This window comes from Platalea leucorodia (genome assembly GCF_965183815.1).
Source record: "Platalea leucorodia genome assembly, chromosome: 3".
NCBI lineage: Eukaryota > Metazoa > Chordata > Aves > Pelecaniformes > Threskiornithidae > Platalea > Platalea leucorodia.
Window position 1 is genome coordinate 98,805,217 of NC_138825.1, and position 16,996 is coordinate 98,822,212.

Sequence of the window (16,996 nt, forward strand, 5' to 3'; positions counted from 1 at the left end):
AGAGAAACACAGTGTTCTTCGAGGGGGTTCATTCTGCCCCTAGAACTTCATTATAACTATAAACAAAAGAGCTGAAACAGGCTAAGTAAACAAAACTAGAAACGGTTTCTTCTCTTAAAATCCAAATGCAAGTTAAAGTACATTGAAGAAAGAATTTTGTTTCATTTGTTCTCTGCTGTCCTGCCATTGCCTAGTAACATTTTCAAACAGTGCTGGCTACCACTTGGAATCAAAATTAGTAGGAGGATTGACTTTCTTCCCTCAAAGAAAATATTGGCTCTTTGATGAAAAATTGGATGCTGAAGGTCTGAGCCTGACCTCATCAATTTTCAACCTCAAACTTTTATGTTTAAAACTATGGGGTTTTTTTATGTGGAATGCTGCTTTCATGCCTTGTGGGAACTGTGGCTCAATTGCTCGCATCGCATTTTCTTTCATGATTTTCAGTGAAAATGCAACATCTCACATGAAAAATGATCACATTTTAGTGTTTAGTAGAAACAATTTTCTTCTGGAAACAAACCAACCAAACACTGAAACTTTTCACAAGGCAATGCATGTTGGAGCTCAAGCTTGTGATGCATGAAAAGCAAATACTGCCTCTGCTAGCCACTTGCAAAGCTGTGGTAAAGGACATTGAAAATTTACCTGACTTTGATGTTATCAGTTCATATAAACTCACATATAAAAAAAAAAACCTATGCCAAAACCACAATTTAGGATGAAGGGTCAAGTGGCACAGAAGCTAGGGATCACTACACCTACAGTTGCCTCTGAAACCTTAATTTAGCTACTATGGGAATCCATTTTCTACATTAAATGAAAGAGGCAAACAGGAGGAAGAATAGGATGTGATTACATAATTAAAGACTGTATTGAAATGTAATTGTGCAAGGGAGCAGAATAAAGGTTGCCAGGAAATCATTTATCTGATGTTTCCTAACTTCCAGTGTCAGATCTCAGTTCCTCAGCCTTCATTCCCCACCGGCTGTGGTGCCACAGTTGTATGGCTGTGTTAAGGTAGCGTGGTGCCAAGCTAACATATTACCGCACTCATCTGTGCTTTTTAAGTTAAGCAGACTAAAGCAACAAAAGTGGCTGCTAGAGCAACTGCTGAAGTGTCTGTCCAGCATCTGGAGTGAAGCTGGCCAACATCTATGTTGCTAACAGCACAAGCAGAGCTTGCTTAGGAGCAGCAGCACCTAAAAAAGTAAATGACAGCAATAGAACTTGCAACCTAAGTCATATTCTTTTTGCATATTAGTTTTGAAGTTAATTCCTTAGCTGTTTGTTTGAAAAGATGACTGAAACAACTTCTGTTACATGACAGTGTAAGAATCTCCATCATCAGATTTGAACGCTCAGTTGTTTTTCACATCACTGATGTCAAAACTTGACAGATCTGACTTTAGGACAAGTCAGGAGTCTGTTATTCATTCTGGGAATATGAATTGATGTGCCAGTGCTTAGATACCCTCATGAAGGAGAAAGAGAAACAACGGTGATTCTTCTGTGGAGTGAATTTGTACTCTATGTGGGACTTCTTGATTGAGAATGGGTAGCAGTGGCCTCCTTTCAAAGCATGGGTGAAGGGATCTTGCTCATTTTAGCATATGTTTTCCATTCTGCCGTGGTTTAACCCCAACCGGCAACTAAGCACCATACAGCCACTCACTCACCTTCCCCCCTCCGCAGTGAGAAGGGGGAGAGAATCAGAAGGGTAAAAGTAAGCGAACTCGTGGGTTGAGATAAGAGCAGTTTAACGATTGAAATAACATAAAATAAAATAAAATAATAATAATAATAACAACAACAATAAACTGTAAGGAAAAGGAAAACAACAAAAAGGGAGAGAGAAACAAAACCCATAAAAAACAAGTGACGGAACCACTCACCACCCACTGACTGATGCCCAGCCTGTCCCTGAGCAGTGATTGCTGCCCCCCGGCCAACTGCCCCCAGTTTATATACTGAGCATGACGTCATACGGTATGGAGTAGCCCTTTGGCCAGTTTGGGTCAGCTGTCCTGGCTGTGCTTCCTCCCAGCTTCTTGTGCACCTCCTTGCTAGCAGATCATGGGAAGCTGAAGAGTCCTTGACTTAGCTTAAACGCTGCTTAAACACTGCTTAGCAACAACTGAAACATCAGTGTGTTATCACGTTATTCTCATGCTAAATCCAGAACAGAGCACTGTACCAGCTACTAGGAGGAAAACTAACTCTATCCCTGCTGAAACCAGGACACATTCCTACTGCTCACTCAGAGTTGGAAGTCCTCGAGCTCTCTGCATGGTTGTGCTAGGAAGCGTGGGGTTGGTTGGGTGCTGAAGGCAGGCTGTTCACTGGGTGAAGTGTGATCTGCTTCTCATTCTTAGGCATGAAAAATGCCCAAGCCTGTAAGATGTGGCTCAGCTCTTTTTCACCAGAATTCAGCGATGACTCCTACCTTACAATATATGTGTTTAGTTATTTTAGTATTGCCAAATATCAAAGATTTGGTGGAAAAGATGGTGTGATAAGAACTTCTCAGAGAAGGAGATGCAATACTGTTTTGTAAGAGTTGTGGAGCCACAACCAGCCCCGTGCAGCAGTATCTCATTTTTGAAACAATCACAGAAAGGTTACTGCAATAACTAAAAAAGGTATAAAAAAAAGGAGACCTTGAAAACTAGTTATTTCTCCTAAATTCTTTTAAAGATGCTCTGGCGAAGCTGTGCAAAGGACTCCTCGACTCTCCATATGGATGCTGAGTCATTCTGATGTCAAATGCCCTAAGCCTGCAGGAAATTGCAGGTTTGTTGTTGCTGAGTCATAGTGGCATGTACATCTTGTTAACATCAGCTGGCATACAGGAAGGACCAACACACATCTCTCACTCCTTGCATCTCTCCTTGTCTCTCACAGGCTGGGAGGACTGCTTTTGGAGATGTCCTAGAGAATAATGCTAGGAATAAACTCAGATGATGTTTATTTCCTGGTTGCTCCTTGAGCTCCTAATTAAAATGGAATGCTAGGTGGAGGAGAAATGAATATTATATAGAATAGGTCATTAATGACCTTTTAAACTATTCTGGTATTTCTATTAAAAGATCCTCTTCCCTGCTTCAATAAAGGAAAGAGAAGAAGCAGGGTCAGTACTCTGTGTCTTTTACACGTGGTGCTAGCAGTACCACTTATTATGCACCACTGAAGGCACCACTGAAGACAGCCTTAATTCCCATTATACAATACTGGGTTTAGTTGTTTATACTTTTTTGAAGCACTGAGTTTAAGCCAAAACTTTTCATACCCTGTCTGTGCCCCTGGCTGAATTCTATATTTCAGCCAAATAATTCAGCTCCTTCAGTGAATGAGCCTAGGAACAAAGTGCCACTTTGCTCATCTTAGTACTTCAAGGTCCTTTCTTTGAAATGCTGCAGCACCACCCTGCTTTGAAGCAGAGGGATAGCTCTCATGTAAAAAATAAGCCTTCCATCATGCCTGTGAAAATCCTCCCAGTTTTTTTCAAAGTCTTAATAATTATGTCAATTGCAATTCATACAGGTTCATGAAAGTTGTGAGAAAGCTGTTACTTTAGGCTTTTTAGATATCTCCTACAGAAACTAGGGATTGTTGCACATTTCATTTTTACTTTAAGCTGTTACTTTACCCTTAGCTGACAGGATGTGTTATGTGTACTTTCCCCACAGAGTAACTATGCTTCAATCAATGACTTTGAGGGAACTCAGAAAAACTTTTCTGGGCCACTTCTACCCCTATACGGGCTTTCTGTACATAGAAGGGGAAGCAATGTGGAATAGTGCTTGGCTGAGAAAAGAAAGAATTGCAGAAAAGGAGAATGGTGAGATGGGGTCTGTGGGGAAGAAAGAGAAGAATAAGGCACAGCTGTATAATGGAGCCTAAAGACTTCCTGGCAACTGACTGTGGAAAGGGTGGGACCCTATGTGTGAGGGTCAGAAAAGAGCCTGGGAGAAGAGAACAGGGATGACTGGGTGAAGACACTAGAACAGACATGCTGGGAATATAGGCTGGGACTAGGAGAAGAAGGAAAGGAGTGTAGTACCTTGAATTATGGAAGGAGAGATAGGTGATGGAAAGAGAGAGGTTACAAGAGGAACCTCTTAAAGAAGGAATAGCAGAAAAGTTGTTGGACAATATTTGTCTCTGGAGGTTGGAAATCAAGATGCTGGAGAGTCTCCTTTCTCTTGGTATAAACAAACACCTATGGAAACCTAAAGGGAAAAGTTAGGATGTTTATCTGTAAGTGCAAAGAAAGTATTATACTACATATACACCAGGACATTGAATTAAGTCTACATAGAAAACCTTCATTCTAGTGTTATTTAACTTCTGATTTCCTAACTTTGAAAGTTTTAAAATGGTTGTCCTGTATCTTTATAGTGTTTTTGTCTTCTGTGTAGCTTAATGAAAATTTTTTTCTGTTACCCTAACACTGCAATATGGATCACAAGGTCAAGCAATTCAATCAGCATGCTTACATCCTTTGAAACTAGTTCATTCTTTTTATACCTTCTTGTCAAGGAAGGATTTGTGTATTTTGAATTGTGTTTTGTTTTCATAGACCTTCCTTACTTGTGTGTTTACACTGGAGAAGGCAAGGCAGTGACACTCATCTTGCATAATGAACTTTGCAATGATCCTTAGTTTCTGTAAGATATATCTAACAAAATTCTCTTTTTTTTTCATGAACAAAGATTGATGTACACTGCATGAAGTTTAATTGGACTTGAATTGTGTTTATTCTGAGGCTTTACGTGATATATTTGCATCATTCCATATACAATACCCAACTATTACTTTAATGTGAAAAGCATCAGGAAAATATATTTTTACTAATCAGTATTATTTGTATATTGGTATGTCTTGCGAGAGAGTTGAAGTGGAAGATTTGGTTAGCATGGAGGACAAATAGTGAGATGATGAGTTTTCTACCTAAAATTCATAGTTATAAATCTAGCCCACATACATAGTGACCAATGATTTTGATGACTGGTAACAGTACTTTTACATAGCTTCTAAGAAATAATTTATAAAAGCAATTGCTGCCCTGATACAAAGTACCATTAACACTCATTTTACCCTATTCTTTCTCTCCTAGAACCAGTAAGGAGGGAACATTCACTCTCCATAGCACTCCCAACAAGTATCTCTTTGAACTTGCAGATCCCAGGGCAATGTGTGGTGAGGAGTATTAGGCTCTAGTGCTCCTCTGCAAACAGGAGCAGGGATTTTAATGAGAGCAGACCTGTCTAGCTTTGGGAGCAGCTGTTACTCTTGAGCAGAAGTTTCTTCTCTCTCTCCTACATCTCAGAGAACGAGAATGGTCACACTGCAAACACTCATCACACTAATGAGGTACTTAAGCACCTGTTCCACTCTGTGTTAATCCTGTTTCTAGGCAGATGTAGCCTGGCAGCAGCACAGTCACTGTCTCATTATTACAAGGTCAGGTTCCTCTTTGCTGTTTTTGTCATGACTTTTACCTTGCACTCCTACACCTAACATTCTTACGCTTGACTAGATCAGCCTCCTATATGGATCACTGGAAAAAATCTGTCTTCTAGATTATGCTGAATCAGTAGCAAAGAAGTGGGGATTTGGCACCTCTTCTTGTTCATGTAAGCGGATAGGGAGTCTTTCCTCATACTCTCTCTGGATCCCGTTTGAAAGGACAGTCAGGTACTTGCTGAAGATGCAAGCAGGTGTCTACAAAGAGTATTCATTCATTATTAAAAGTAGCTACAGGGTAGAGGGAGTCATTTGTGAGTGGGAGTTTGAACCTCTGGACCGAATACGGGAAAGATGAGCTTGCCTATGATACTGTAACTGATCAGCTTGGAGAAGGCAGAAGCATGGTAGATGTGAAGTGGCCTGATAAGGCAATGAGGAAGATTAGTCAAAAATTACATCTACACAATGCCTTTATTTACCAATCTATGCCAATATTCTTCAACTTATTAAAAAAGTTTACAGAGGCTCAAGGTTTGCTAAATAATGACCTCTGGACTATGGCACAGGGGGACGAGTCCCTCACCGTTACCAGAGTGGCAGGAAACAATTTGGCAACTGAATTCCTTCAAAGGCTCATGGCACAGATCATAGGCATTTCATAGCCTAGAGGCTGAAGAGCCAAAGGAGGCTAGAACATTTTATGGCCTCCTATGTGCTATACCACCTCTACCTCCTTTTCCCCCATTGGACTGTCAGCCTAAATGTAAAGCAGTACATGAATATGGACAAAACCAGCTCTTGGATCCCAAGGTTAACTGGAACTGCATGACTCATGCCCTTATGTCTAATCTCTTGTGCCTTCCAAAATGGGTTTAGCATATCTAAACCACTTATTAGGAATGGTCCCTGGCCTGCGCTAAGCCCTGAACTGTGCCAAGGCATTGCTCAGTGGAATGCCACCTGGCATGTAGGCATGTACGAAACCCATGTCAGGCTCGCTGGTGGAGGGAAATGTTGTAATAGTCCACTATTGACAAGGAAGAGTGATGGGCCATGAGTACACCATTAGGGGGCCTCCCAAACTGATTTCATTATATGCCTTCAGTCCATTCATCTGTTGTGCGCATGGATGCTTCCATACTATTGTCTGGAGGTCTATCAGGGTATGAATCATCCTCATAGGCTTGATTAAAAGAACAGTAATGACAATACATAAATCTGCTTGTGTAGCCTTGACGCAGTGGTATTGCAATGGATAGGGTAGAAATGCTAAGTATGTGTCTTACAAGGCATCAGAGGCAACACACTTAACTTCACTCTGTCCAGTTCCTTTCCTATTATAGGTAATGAGTATCTAATTCAGTGGTTCAACCTCGAGAATGTTTGCTTTAAGTATGACAAATGATAAATGACATTTGTGGAATCCACTGATATTACCTGACCCAAGTAAATGTGCAAAGTTGCAGCACAATGATGATAAACATTCGCTATATTGTTTGCTGCAGTATGTGCTGCTGTACATATTAACTACTTTTAACTCATATGGTTGTTTTTTATAGCCAAGACTCTTTTCCACAGTTGCAGATACAGTCCCAGTAACAGTACACTACAGAAAGAGCCTCTGATTCTTTCCTTCTCCTTCTAGGTATGGACAGTATTATTACCTCGGTAAGTGTGTGAGATATGCACAGGTGTGTGGGAATAAATCTGCTTTCCAGGATGCTCTATTGAAAACATCCAGATTACTTGTAACTTTTATAAATGCCATACATTAGGCAGCTACGTGTTTCCATTCTCCAACTGACTTACTAGGTGCTGAAAATCCCATTACATCTGCTCCGTAAAGACCCTTACAGGCGGTAGGAAGGAACTCAGAAAGGCACTTTAAAGTGGCCTGGTAACCCTCACTGTTTAAAAGTATTTTCAGCAAGATTTTGCTGCCGTTCTTTGAAAACTCTTTAATATTGATACCAATGCTGTCTCCTTGAGAGCAACAGAAAAAGTATACTCTGTTCTTTTGCAATATTTTCTAACTTTTGTTGCTGTTATTTGAGGCAAGTTTTTTTAATAAATAGATCAGTCATCCTTAATTCAGTTCTGAAATAGCAATATGAGCAAGAAAAAAGAGTGACTGTGTCTTGTAACCAGTCCAGTCTTACCTGGGACTGAAATATTATGATGCATTTAATAATTGCATGGCGGTTGCATGATGTCATCCCAAGACACAGTTAAGGCAAGGTATTTAGGGACTTCCATACCTTAACACGCTTTTTACCTAAATCACCTACCCTGAATCATAACTTCAAATCATCATAGCTTTTTTATCTGGACATAAACTGGGTCATTACTGGGTCAAATCTTAAAGCTTATGAAAAGCCCTCCCACTAGCACCAGCTGTAATAGGATTCAGAGGCTGGTTTTACTTGGTATCTAAAATTGCATATTGGGTCCTCAGGAGATTTTAAAAAAACCTTTTTTATCTAACTCCCATTTAAGTCACAGGCTGTTTCGGTCACCTGTCTCCGTGAGCATTGGCAAATGGCATGAGCTTGCAGTGAGGGGAAATTTGGTATCAGATGATCATCAGCAATAAGAGCGATAGGATATGTGAATGAAATTTCAAATAGCATCTCTTTGTCTTTAGAAACTTGACCCTAACTCCTTAGGCCATGAAAGAGAGGTTACTTAAACTGATTTAATGAGCTGCTAGGGTGCTAAACTAGAGATGGAACAATGAAATAGAAAGTCACAGTCCTTATGAGTTCCTGAAATATTTAGACAGTTCCCATCCATCTGTTCCTGTCTGTTTGACTGTATTTATTTTTCTAAGTCTGGCAAAACTAAATCCCAGCTTTCAAGTACAGCTCTTCCAAGACTTCTCCTCGAGACCAGGAACACTAGTGTCATGAGTCTTGTAAGAATTTCTTTCTAAAGAGATTTTCAACTGTGACAGAAGACTAACAGCATGAAAATAGTTAGGACTACAGACAGGTGGAACACTGTTACCAAAGTATTGAAGTACATCAGAGTGAAAACATTTTGCAGAAATGTGTTTAAGAATATACAAAGTTTTCGTTTCCTCAGAGGCAGGGAACCTTCTTACATATTACTATTGGTTTTGGGGTACCACCTAGAGACACTGGATATCCATGCCTAAGTCCATGCCTTTCCTGACATGTAGGTGATATGAGAAGAGGCTGATCTTAATTGAATTTGAAGTCAGTTGCTGTGACCACTTACCCCCTCCTTCATTCCTTTTCTAAAAGTGTTATAAAAGTGTTTTAAAAGTTCTGACTTCATTTTAGCACGGGGACAACTACACTGTGAAATAGTGAGGAATGTTATAAAATGGAATGGGCGACCTCAGTCAACTTTTTTGAGAAATTCCTCCATTAATAACTGAAGAATGTAAGGGTCCTGGCAAATTATCATAACCCAGCTAAATAAGTTGAATAATAAGTGGGTTTTAGCTATTATTTTTCTGGGAACAGAACCTGTTTAGAGATGGAGAGTGCATTGCAGGTTTAATAATAAGCCTATTACAAAGCAAGATTACTAGTAAATCCCTTGGCATTTCTACTTTCCTGCTAGCTATTCCTTGCAGCTTTTCTTCAGTAGTGGAGATTTCTTTTATGCTGAAACTAAGTACTTTTTCTTGTCTAAATAATGTAAGATGTTCCTATTAGTTGCAAATCAAGTACCTACTGTATCAAGGTATTTCATACTCGATTTCAGAATGATTTACAGCCTTTTGACGTAAACCATAAATCTGTGAGGATGGTGCCACCTAATGTAAACAGAGAACATGACAACTATTTTCCGTTTATTTGACATTGTTAAATTACAAGTTGGGATTGAAAGGTTAAGAATTTAGTATTCTTTTATCCCTTCTGCCTAATTATCTGGAAGGCTATTCTGCCAGAGATTTCCATGGAATGACTGAAAAGGTCTCATTCCTACAAGATTCACTTCTATTATGGTCTTTTTTCATCAATGTGTTTTGAACTATTTTAAGTTTTTAAAACATAAAATACAGAAAATGCTTGACTAAAAATCTACTTAGGTTTAGCTGCATGCAGCTCTCCTGGCTTCAGTCGGATTCCTCTATCACCTGAGAACATCTTCAAACACCACTGGAGGAGAAGACAGCAGAATTTAGCAGATACTCCTCCCACCAAGAAGAAACAAAGGAAAATGACTCAGAGAAAGCCTAATAGAGTAGCAGCTCTCGTGTCTTCTTTCTACTGTGTATGCTCTTTCTACCTGCATTGCTGCAGACTTAGCCTTGCCCAGTCACTGGTGTACACCTTTGTGCACACTTACTGCCACCATCATTTACAGAAATGGAGTCGATTGAGATTTTGAGAGTGTGTATTGTGGTTTGCAGAAATTTACCTCTTCTGCATTGCTGTAACTTCAGGTATGGAGTCTCAGCTCTGGCTGAACATGGTCAGAAATGTGTTTTAAAGAATCTTTTCCATAAGAGGAAAAGGATTTTAAAGTTGTATAAAGGCAAGGAGAGATTAGGTACCTGCCTTGAAGAAAGACATTATGGAGACCTGCTTTCAGACGCTCTATTTCTTAGGCCATTTTGGGATAATCAGTATGGAAACTGTGGGTCTGATATAAGCTGAGCTGTTTAATACAGTGCTTTACAAGCCATAGTGCCCTTGTCTTCTAACTTGTGTAAATGGGCTATATAACTCTTCACTTTTTTCCATGTAATCAAGTCAACTCATTCAATCATAGTGGTTTGGGTGAGGCTGAGTGTCGGTATCACTTAGGGTGTTTTTTGGAACTTCTTTCTAAAATTAAAGTAAGGATTCCTGATTAAAAAACATCCCAAGCATAGTTATGAATAAATAAAGAATAAACATTGTGACTGTGGATGCACATTTTAATTAACTAGAAAGTCACATCTTCTTTTCACTGATCCTCTTGCTCTTTCTCTCCCCAGGCCCATGTGTGGTGATTGTAGAGAGCTGAATAATATTTCAGTCACACAGCTTTCATTAAAGCTATCAAAAACATGCAGTTAATTCCCTGAGTTCAACCTTGAAAACATAAAGGTTACTGTTTATCCCTGTATCTGAGAGCATGAGCACTTTTAACTGGCTTAGGAGCAACCATTGCTTCATGTGGTAAAAATCCCCTTTATATGAGTAGAATTATGTTATATTAAATGTTCAACATTACTGTGATATTCTTTGGGTCTTTTGAGTGCCTCTTTGTAGAAACATGAAGACGGGTGAAAAAGCACAATATTCAGATGCTGGGAACAGGACTTACAAGAATCAAAAATTCAGTCATTACACAGCTAGCAGATAAAAGGGGTGCAGTATCATCTATACATACAAATTATTAGGTGAAAGGAGTTTTGAGACAGCTATGACCTTTTTATGTTATTTATTGACCCCGCTAATAGGCGTTGTAAGTAGCAAGTAGCTTTTTCCTTCACACAGAAAGAATTATTGTTTTTATTTCTAAACCAGCCAATTTGACTGGGGTTTGTATTTTGCTTAACATACTCGTATCATTCTATAGTTCAGCTGACCCTGGTACAGCAGAGATGGCTATTGTACCAGACTATAAAATCTAAGAGAAGGATTTCTTTCCACATAAAACACAAAGCATGTCCCCATGGTTTGGGAAAGAAAACTTCACTTGCAGTTGAAGAGTATAACACCCAATAGATTCTAAATTTAGTATAGTTTTGTTTTTCCCCTATTCTGCCTAACTCATCTTTTTAGATGGATTAGTACTCCACCCTCCTTATATAACCTTTAAGAGGCTAAAAATGCTCCTTTTTGGGTATATCTAACTGTGGGACAAGAATGCCCTGCAGACTGCTCATAGTCCTCATTACTGGGTGTGCTCCTGGGTGTGTCCTGACTCTGTGTCAGGAAAAAAGTGAGTGTATGTCACCCTCCTTTTGACCTTGCTTCTCTTGAAGGGAAACTCAGGTGTGTTGGTAGTAAAGGAGCTAAAGCAATGGTGCAGTAAGTAGTCAGGTCTGCACTGTCTAGGCCAGATCAGTGCAGATCAGGTCAGAGTGGACTAAATAGTGTTGACTGAGCCACTGAAATCAGTGAGGCGGACCAATTAATATCAGTGGCTAGCTGCACACGACTGAATCTGGACATCATAAAATAAAAGTCATAACTAAGGCTAGCTTAGCACAGGGCTTGACAAGAAAAAAAGAAAAATCAAGACCAAAAAACCCTCCCCCTAAACCACCAAACTCTCAAAGAAACTGTTCCCTCTGGCACTGGCTTGTTTTCAAGGCTTCCTTGAAACCATGAGATGATAGAAATATATTTTTTTAAATGAAAGCAGAGATTCTTAAATTGGGGCACTGGGGCTCCAAGAAAATGCAAAAGCTATTGTGACACCTGTCATAATATTATTGAGTGCTGTTAATAATATTTCTTTAGACTGTTCCCCATGGGAAAACATGACAATTGCTTGATACTATTGATTCTTTATAAGAAAATCAGAACCATATTCTGATTTCAGTGATCCTTAGAAAAAAATAGATTTTGAAGGTTAATGTTGGTTAAATTCATATAACTAGGCTTACATTTTTAGAGCTGTGATCAGTTTGCACCTGTATTATTCTGATTGGTTTCGTTTTCTTGTCCTAGTTAGGAAAGCATTTTAAGACTCTCTATGCCCAAGTGCGGCTAAGCTTAGAATGACTTTTTGATTTTCCCTTGCTTCTCTCAGATCATAGCTTATGTGGACTGGAAGAGAAAGGCCATTGATGCATGTTTTTCATATAACCATTTAAAATAGTGAACTGTTTGGTTTGGAGTGTAGTTACTAATGTCATCCTAATTATTTCAGCAAAATGCTGTAGATATCATTGGGTTCCCGCTGATGTGACCGAGATCACAGTGTAATCCCCTTGGATTGAAAGAATATCATCCAAAGGAAAGGGACCCCCCCACACCCCACACCATATATTCTATGCTAACAGAATTCAAAACCTGCCTGGAAGAAAAGCTAGACAGAAAACAACTTCAACATAAAATATATCAATTTTACCAAGGCAGAGATTAAGCCTGGTGCTCCCTCTGTCTAGAAGAGTCTCTCGCTAGTGTTATATAGAATTAAGCTTATATTTCTTCTCTTTATCTGACCCAACAATTTTGTATTCAGTTTACATCAAGTGGAACAATTTTGACAAGGAAGATTAGGCACCTTTGTCATCTATTCCTTTACCAACAGCATCTGTTGGCCTGATTTTGAACAGATCAGAACAGACTAGACTAGACTAGACTAGACTATTTCAGTTGAAAGGGACCTACAATGACCCTCTAGTCCAGCTGCCTGACCAAAAGTTAAAGCATGTTATTAAGAGCGTTGTCCAAGTGCCTTTTAAACACTGACAGGCTTGGGGCATTGACCACCTCTCTAGGAAGCCTGTTCCAGTGTTTGACCGCCCTCTTGGTAAAGAAATGTTTCCTAATGTCAAGTCTGAACCTCCCCTGATGCAGCTTTGAAGCATCTGAACATGATTGTTAAGGGAATAGGCATGGAGGGTAGAACTGTATATTTAAATCCATTCAGGCATGAGTGGAATTGAAATCATAGCTACTCTACCCTAGATAAGTATACTTTATTGAACAAATGAAAAGTACATGCTCCTTTCTGTCTGAACAACAAAAATGATCTACTAGGAAAAAGGGAATAAATACATATGAATACAACAAGTAAACCACAGTGTTCTGTGTATGCAAATAGTGTAAAGGAGAATTTATTTTCATAGTGGACAGATTTACTGAGGAGATAAAAATAAATAATACTGCAGTTACGGTGTAATAGCACAAACACATCAAAAGATCTAGGTAATTAGGCTAATAAAGCTGGGGTCAAGTTTTAATCAGCAGAACTACAAAAGTTTAAACTAAGCATAATCACCCAGTACAGAATTCCTTTCCAGCTATCAAATGCTAAAAATTGTTCCAGAGATAATCTTAAAGATAATTTCCCTTAGGTTTATTTTAAGATTCCAGATGTTACTTGAGAAAGACCCTAAAGTCAGCAGATATAAAGATTTTTTTTAAAAACAAGTGCGTTATGTGGGCAAATATGTACTTTTTTTTTGTTTGCCAATTTAAAAGAACAAATTAAAGTAGCCGACAATTAGTTTCTCCTTATTGATTGTGTGTATATATATATATATATTCTTTTTGGACAGGCAATTAGAAAATTCAGAACTGGAGAATGACTTGTGTGAATATTGTTAATAGTCTCAGATTACATACTAAATTTCCTAATTTTCCTATGGTATACATCATTACTTTAAATGACTGGCATAATTGTGTACTATGGAACCACTGTTAGTTCCTCAGCAAAACTACTTGACAAGTCATCTACCAGGCAGGCTGAAGTATTTGCACACAGCAAGGAGGTTGGAGCAGTCTGTTCCTGGTGTACTTGAAGGATGTTTCTCCTTTTACTGCTGTATTGCCATGGAGCACTTCTCATTGTTGAGTTAATACATTTCAATGGCAGCTTGCAGTCTGCTATTTGGTTTAACTTGGGAAGGATTTGGAAGCTGTATTGGAGGCACATCTAAACTCCCTTCCTAAGTTTAAATGGAAGGCCAAGGCTGTTAAGCATCATTTTGCTCCTCTTTCTGCAGCGGGCTGGGCTGTGTGCGTAGGCATAACCCTGGAAAAATTGAAATGATTGAGGCATGGTAGGTGTCTTGCTGTGTTTACCTGGAGGGCGTGGAAGATGTGAACAAAGGCAAGGGCGATAAGAGGTTGAAGGCCATAGAGACCATAAGAGAACAATGAATTTTTCCCATCCTTCTGCTAAAATGAGGTTGGTAGGCAAAATATGAAAAGGCTCTTGAAGGCTGACTGGATATGGAAAAGAAAAAGCTGTGGAGGGTGGTAGAAAGTAACAAGAGGTAACAAGAATCAAGTCATGATGCACTGGTCATGGTCCATGCTGACAGCAGATGGTAAGCATCTAACCTTCTTCCAGCATGGGTTCATGGCCTCCTGAATTAGCATGGTTCTGGAATGAACCATCAAGATTTTACGCAGGATGCAAAGATCTGTAGTTACGGAACCTTGGCCTGTGACACTGCTGTGTTGATGACTCAAGTAAAATCTGTTACATCTGTGAGGAATTTGCATGGTAAATTAATGTAGAAAATCCCAGCTGCCACAGAAGATGGTGTTGGTGCTTCTGTTGTGCAGTTTCTGTTGTGCAGCTTCTTCCAGCTCACCTCGGAGAGTGCGTCATAGCTAGACAGCATTACAGGAATAGCTGTAAAACTGCAATATTGTTACTAATGCTCACATGATGTATTTCGCAGGATTAGAAATTCAAGCATTAAGTGGATTTAATTTAATCCAGATTAATTGCTAAGTATAGTCTGCAGAGCCAGGTGCAACCATAAGGTTCACTGGGAGGAATGTCTTGTGCCTTGCTTGCTGGTCTCCCTCCCCAGACCTCGTCACAGGTTATGCCTCAGCATGGGGTAGGTGGGATGAGCTGTGAGGCAGCCTTCCCGCCTGGTGCCATGCTGGAAGAGGCATGGGAAACCACAGACACAACTTCCTAGCTGCTGCACAGCTCTGTGGCTGTTCACCCACTGCAACATCTGCCTTGTGGCAGTGTGTGACTGCCAGGGGTGTGAGGATATATTGCCACAGTGGTGGTGAAGGAGGAGGAGGAAGGTGTATTGGGCAGAGCTAGGGACACGGCAATTCTTGTTCTAGCTATGGTCTTATTTTGGTTCCGATTTAATATTCTTCATTGCCTGTCTAAACCCCTTAATGTTATTCTGTAACTTGTTTTTTAAAATTCTATTACAGTGACAGCTGTAGGCAGGAGCAAGTAAAGCAGCATATGCTTTGCAAGTAAAAGCTGGCCTATGAGGAAAGACTTTTGGCACAAGGCTCTATTTAATATATGAAGAACAGACTGGCTTCCAGACTGGAAGAAAAATTCTATTTTTGGCAGAGAATGAAAGCAAAAAATAAAGCAATAGATAAAAGAAACAGAATAATAAGACAGAGGAAGCAATGGAAAGGATGAAAAAATATTTGATTGCTCTTATTAGGAATGATGCAAACACACAAGGGCTTGTCTGTTTGCGTAAGATTATCACTTTGACTCATACATTGACAAACTCTTCATGATCTCCTAATCAGTGGTTCTTTATAATTTGAAAAGTAATTTTAAAATTTCAATATAGAAAGTAAATCAAATATGTTGACAAGAGTAAAATAAATAAAAGGTCCCTGCATTTTGTTTGCACATTTGATATATAAGGGACCAAGAACTGGGAAAGGTGTCATAAGGTCTGGCATTTCATTTTAATGCTGAAATTATGGTGAGCATATATTAAAGCATCATTTGAAGCACAAATAGTGCTACAGTTTCAAATAATCAACCTTTTTGACAACTGTGGTTATTACAAGTATAAAATAATTGCTTATTACCTGTTGAGAAGATTTCTTATACATGCCATTGATGTAAAAGCTAACTTCATTAACTTCTAATACATCTTAGGCAAATTTTTCAGTCCTGTCCTTGTCTGTGAGTACCATTTGTGCCTACCTTTTGGCACCTGCAAACAGAGGAGCGAGCAGCACTTCATTGTGACATGCCTAGCTACCGAACTGGAGTATAAATCACTGGGCAATAAATGGGGAATACTGGATAAATGCAGTCATGCATAGTGAAGGCATACTTGTGCGAATGCGTGAAGAGAAAACCATATGAAGAAATCATAAAAGAGGACCTAGCAGAAAGGTAGCTACAGTAACTGAGTAAGGATCAGTACAACTCCAATCTCTAATAATTTTTCTATTTTTATATTTTATTAGGTGGCAATATAAACTGGAATTTAACTATCAATCAGAAGCCTTTTGCAAGTCTTGATGCTCAATAATATTTTATGTCAGCTGTGAAGAAATGGTGAAGAAAAAGGCACTTCGTGCAAGACAAACCACAATGTTGTTTAATAATGATAGCAAGGCACAGGGTTAGAGGTAAAACCAGAAATATATCCTGTTGGTGAAGGAACACATTAAGTTAGATTTTCTTGAAGGGATTTTGATGTTCGAATTTCTCCTTCGGGTTTGTAATGCAGCCTTTAGGTATTAGTACAGAATTTTATAGATTTGTGGTGGTGAGGGAGAGACTTAGTGAATATCTCCTTTTGCTGGCCATGTAATTGCCAGCCTTGGAACTGGGGAGCTCAAGGGTCTTTGTTCTCAAAACCTCCTGAGATAAGTCTGTAGAAAAGCCATCTTAGCTTGTATATCCATACAGTACTGTGTAGTATGGATGTTAGTTGGCACTAGCCAGCTGGCACCAGTTTGGAAATTTCCGTGTGTTATAAGAATATTATAAGTCTTTAAAAGGCCTTTTATTTTTAAGGCTTCTGAAATTGGAGGAAATAATTTTCAATTTTAACTGTTTTCTCTGTTAACCTTTAGTTACCTACTTTAGCTGTCTTTAAGGAGAGGACTACTTTTGAAGACAGTCAGGG